Source organism: Furipterus horrens, unplaced genomic scaffold, assembly GCF_987537825.1.
Source record: "Furipterus horrens unplaced genomic scaffold, mFurHor1.1.pri manual_scaffold_7, whole genome shotgun sequence".
NCBI lineage: Eukaryota > Metazoa > Chordata > Mammalia > Chiroptera > Furipteridae > Furipterus > Furipterus horrens.
Genome location: NW_028327177.1, coordinates 4780054 through 4785574, shown reverse-complemented (window position 1 = coordinate 4785574; position 5521 = coordinate 4780054). Strand labels below are relative to the sequence as shown.

The 5521-nt window shown below is 56.2% G+C and overlaps 1 long non-coding RNA gene across 1 annotated transcript; it reads right to left on the bottom strand.

Moving 5' to 3' along the window:
- Positions 1–230: 230 nt before the first annotated feature.
- On the bottom strand, positions 231–1030 carry LOC150003963 (uncharacterized). Its single transcript, XR_016512249.1, has 2 exons — positions 977–1030; positions 231–501 (listed from the first exon to the last, which is right to left on the bottom strand). It is a non-coding gene; the product is annotated as an uncharacterized LOC150003963 (long non-coding RNA).
- Between the last annotated feature and the right edge of the window lie 4491 nt (positions 1031–5521).

Here is a 5521-nt window from a genome sequence, read left to right as displayed (position 1 = left end):
TTGGTTGACCTTGATCCTGAGTAGAGCCAAGGTCAGCTGGGCAGCTATGCGGGGTACATGGGGGCAGGGAGTAAGTAGCTATTTTTTCTCCTAGTTAAATAAAAACCTGAAGAGCAAAAGTGCTACCTAAGCTCTAAACCCACGTGTGCACGAGGCCCTGTCCAAGTGTGTTTGCTGGGCTGACCGGTCAAACTCCTCTAAAGACAGGGCCAAAGCAGACACACGGATGGCCAGGGAGGAGACAGGTGTATTCGTGTTGCCCAGACCATGCACATTTCAGCCCAGCGCGCACCCCAGCGCTCACCCCAGGCATTCCTGAGAAGTGTCACGTGCCCGCGCCTCCTCTGCCTCCCTGTGCTGTGTTCTCGGGGTGCTTCCGGGCCGCTGCATGCCTGGAGGGTGCAGGCCGCATCCTTATCTGGACCCCCAGTGCTGGCCAGCTTTGAGGCAGACCTCTCCTTAGCCGTAGAGTTTCTGGTCCCTCCTGTACAGACGGGAAACCTGGCAGAAAAGGGATGCAAACTCAGCCTCCGGACGCCCGACTGTGGGCCTTGCCCCCTGCCTTACTCAGCTCAGGCTGCTGCAACCTAATACCAGAGACCGGGTGGCTTAACAACAAATATTCATTTCTCTCACTTCTGCACACTGGGAAGTTCAAGATCAAGGCAGAGGCAGTTCCTGGTAAGTGGTTTCAGTAACCTGCAGTTAACTCCTGTTGGAAAATATTTAATGGAAAAGTCCAAAAAATAATTTGTGCCTTTTAAATGGCTCACGGTGCTGAGTCAGTGCGATGGCATCTCCCACCATCCTGCTCTTTCCAGCCCAGGACGCGAACATCCCCCGCCCACAGCCTGTGTGTTATATCATTGATCTAACTCCAGAGCTGACAGCGGTCCCTCTGCCCTTGAACTCCAACTGCAGAGAAGCCTTCCTCTCTCCTGACCCTAGTACCTCGGTAACGGCCCCTGCCCCTTACCTCTGGACATCCTCCTGCGGCTGGAGACGTGTTCTACTGAACACGCTGGGACTCATTTTCACGTGTTCAGCACAAACCCACTATCACATGGTTTTCTGGAAAAGGTGGAACTGGGGGGGTCTGAGGGCAGGCTGGTGGGTCCTGGTTCCTCTTCTCCTGGGAGGCCCCACCCATGGGGTGTGCAGACCCTGGGCCTCAAGAGCAGAGCAGAGGAAGGAGACTGGGCTGGAACACCAGAGGCCTCCCACTGGACCACTCCCGGCCCCCCGTGGCTGTGGGCTGGCTGCTCACTCACCTCCAGCGGCTCAGCTGTGAAATGCGGGGCAGCGTCAGGAACTGTGAACTCAGGGGCCTGAGAGGGACCACAGAGACATTTTTGTTTGTTCCTTTCCTTCTTTGTGACCCCCCACCAGCAATTTTTAAAGTCGATACGTTTTACGGTAAGGGAAAATCCAGCTCTCCGGGCTTTTACTTGAAAGGGGGGCCGCTGGTGTCCCCGTTTCCTGCGGGGCTGGAGCAGGGTGTGGCCCTCCAGTCCTCCCAACCCCACTGCCCTTTCTGGTGTCCCCAGGCGGTGTCAGCTGCCCTTAACCACACGCTTATTTAGGTGGCTTTTTTATAAGGAAGAAATAATTTTCAATATTTGTGAGGGGGCAAAAAAATCGCATGTAAACTTCATGTAGGAGAGGGTAATTCTACATTTTATTCTCTGTCTTTCATAGTTTTTATTTTTGTTTCTGTTTTGCTTGCACACACACACACACACACACACACACACACACACGAGGTGGAAATAAAACTCTTCCTGTGCAGCAAGCAGAGTGGGTCTCTCATTTCTGAGGCCGTGGTCTGTCTGCCCCGGGGGCCCCGGAGGCTGCTGCCCGGGGCTGGAGGGGCCAGAGGTCCCTGCCCTGGGGACAGCCTGTGCAGCAGCTGGCCAACCGCATGGCCACCCAGAGGGCCAGCCGCCCGGGGGCCGAGTCCAGAATGCACTGTTTTGTTGTGTCATTAATGCACAGTGTTCATTTTTAGGGCCTGACAGGGGAACCAGTGCCAAGAGCATTCCTGAGGGGGTCAGGCAGGAACGTGTTTACTGTCAGGCCGTGGAAGGAACTTCCTTCAGTAAGCGCTCGGGTAAGACACGCAAGGCCCAGTGCTCAGCAAACCCTCCTCAGGCACCTACTGTGTCCTGGGCTCTGGGCCAGAGGGCCTGGAGACAGAGACATCCGTGAGAGGCGCTCTCTGTCCTTGGAAGGAAGTGGCAAAACCGGGACTGGCTCTGAATCTGAGCCCTTAACCCTGAGACACAGGAGTTGGGTAACTCGCCCATCCTCACCCCTGCACGCCTGGCCAGTGTGGGAGACCAGGCCTGCACCCAGGCGGTCTTGTTCCAGAACACTTGAACTTAGCCCCGCCCTCTGCGGCTTCAACATAGACTAAGAATACACACCCACATCCAAACCATATTTACGCACATGGGCTCACGGCGCACTAAATATTCTCCACTTGAAGCAAATCTTGTGCTGTTCGTTGTTATTACAAGCAAGTCCACCTCATTCATTTCCAGGTCTCTTTGGTGCTCCAAAGCTGGACACACCATCAAGGATCTGACCCACCTCCTCTTTGGTTTTTTGCTCTTAATAGACAATGCCTCCAAAGAGACCTCGGCAGGGGCTGATGGGAATACCAGCCAGACTGATTCCTAGAAAAGGGACCGCCAGGGCAATGGTGTGGACATGCCACCTGGATGGGCCTGCCAAGCCTCGCTGCTCCAGGGCTCACTTCCGTCTGCTGGAGGAAGACCGTCTCAGCGGGGTGCCATGTAACGGCCTTCCTGGGGTGGCTGTTGTCGCCAGCCTTCATGCACTTGGCATTTTTTATCTCTGCTCGTACATGGCCTGGAAAAGGTCACGATTTAAAAAGAAAAAAATCAATTGGGCAAATAACAAAGCCATGGTGTGGTCAGCAGCTGTGGTTCCCAGGAGGACAAGCCTGGCCTGGCTGTCTTTGTGCCATAGTGACACCAATGTGCCCCTCCTCCGAGCAGCCAGCAGACACAGCCCCAGAGAGCAGAATTCAAGCCGGTGTCAGCCCCCACGTGTGCAGGGTCCAATCTCACCAACCAGTCATTATTCTGGTTGGGGCAGTAAGCTGGGTCCAGGCTGCCTTGAAGTCCTGTCAAGGCTGTCCCTTGGACACACTGCTTAAACCGGGTGTGAATAGGGGCTGATTATAGTAAGTGTCCCCTGTGCTGGGTGGTACCAGTGAGAATTGAGTTGAACTCCCTGAAACCCTTAGAGGCCACACAGCGAAGAGTCACAGATGTTGGCTAACAGGCAGTAATTACCCTGCTGGGTGGTTCTTAAGGAGGCCCACCCATCCCTCCCTGGGATCGTCTTTCTTCACTGCGAAGGCTCCCTGGGCCTTCACAGCAGCGTGTTTAGTGGGCAGACATTGGATTTGGGAACCAGAGAGAAGGGGGCTGGAGTCCTGGCTGTCCCCTGTCATCTGTGTGACTTCCAGCAACTGCCTTTTCTGATCTATCCCTTATGTTTCAGAGTTTTGCCTGTGTATCGAAGACGCATCCATGTACCTAGCTAAGAGGGCGCCATAAGTGTGGGTTCCTCTACCAATTCAGGGGCACTGGGACTTGGTGTAGGGTAGACAGTAGGGCGTTGGGGACCAGGAAGAAGGAGGGGGGTAGGAAGAATCCAGAAGGGAACACTTATTTTGGCTCCTAGTGCATCCTTGCCAAAGACCTCAATGGCAGCCAGGTCCCACCTTGCCAACCTCCCCGAAGCCATCCCTGGATGCCAAGGCACTGCCAGGCTCTAACACAGCAGGGCCCAGGCCGCCCTTCCTCCAGCCCCACTCATTCTTCGAGACCCAGCTGGGTGCAACCACCTCCTGGAAGCTTGGAGCTTTTCTCTGAAGTGGGACTGTCCCCTCCTGGGATCTCCCACAGCACTTCCCTTGTGCTTTCCTGCAGGTGCTTGATTTCACCTACATTTCAGTCTGTGAGCAGCTTCGATCCTTCCTGGGAAACTGAGGACTTCCTAAGGGCAGAGGAGGATGGATTGCAGGGCAGCTCGGGGTAGGGGCATTCGCGTGCTGAGTTTTCCACCGGAAAGTTCTGGGGTTCGGTTCCCAGCTCTGCCCCTCACTGCCCCAATGTCCTTGGGTGAGGCACTAACCATCCTGCCTTAGCTTGAGTGGCGGGGTATTGGCTACCGTTTGCAGGTACCTCCTCCGTCTCCTTGGTACCTGGCAGGCGGCATGCATTCCTGCGGGTCCTTTTAGAGCAGGTGGGCTCTTCTCCCCCTTCTCCTCTCTTAGGGAAGGGAACAGTAGAGACTTGGAGGTAGCAAGAGATCTGCCCAAGGAGCAGAGCTGGGGTCTGAACCCAAGTGTGTACTTGCACTACCTGGCCACCACGGCCATGCCAGGTGTCAGCTCCCTTACCGCCCTGCAGAGACACCGGATGGGGGCGGGCTCTGCAGCCTATAAAACCTGGCATGTGGATTTCCAATAAGGACTTTGACCCAACGGCAGCCTGTGGCCACTTATTGCATCAGCTCAGCATGGTCTGGGCTTCTGAGTCTGGGCGGGGCCTTGAGACCCAGCCTGGAAAAGACAGATCAGGGGCCGGAGCTCAGACGATGTATGCTTCCCTACCACCTCCACCCTGACGCTGTTCTCTCTTGAGCCCAGAAGTCCGACTCTCCCAGTCTGGCCCCGACAACTCGGGAGCAGCTTGTGTGAACACCCGGTCCCAGATCCCACCCGGCAATCATGAAGATCCACCGAGCTTGCCCCCGGGCAGGTGCTGGTAAAGGTGGTGCCACCCAGAGGTGGGTCCCGTTCCTGCCACCACACAGGAGAAAGCCGAGATTTAGAACAGTGGGAGAGCCCCTCTGGGGGCAGTGGCCCCGGGTTTCCAACCAGGTGAGCCGCAGGCCCTCTGAACACTAGACTCGCCCGCTTACAGGCACTGCACCTCACCGCGTACAGGGACGCACGTGAGGACCCAGAAACGCCACGCGGGCCGCCATGGCCCTGGCCACAGCCTCTGTCCACGTGGCCTGTCCCTGGCTGTTTGCAGCGTTGCAGGAGTTGGTCTCTGCCAAGCAGGAACAGCCTGCTCCCTGGAACTCCGCTTGTTTTACGACTTCCACTTGTAAACTGGGTTGGAGTCTAACCAGATCACGCCTGACCCAGTCAACAGCCTGTGGAATGAGGAACATTTCTGCTTGTCTCTGTCAGGGCCCCACGGGACACCTCCCAGAGGCAGAAACTGCCCGAGAGGTGGTGCCCCCTCCACACACCCCCACCCCCCGCCCCGCAAAGAGGTGGCAGTTTGGGGATTGTGCAAAGAAGGGCGAAAAATTGTGCTCCTGCAAAAAGTTTGCTTCTCACCCCACTGGGGCCTTCCTCTACGTGGACTGGCCGAGTGGAATAGCACTTCAGTCCCAGGTCCTTGGGCCAATGTGGAGTCACTGGCTGTGTGACCTAGAACAAGCCACTAAGCGTCTCTGAACCTTGCTG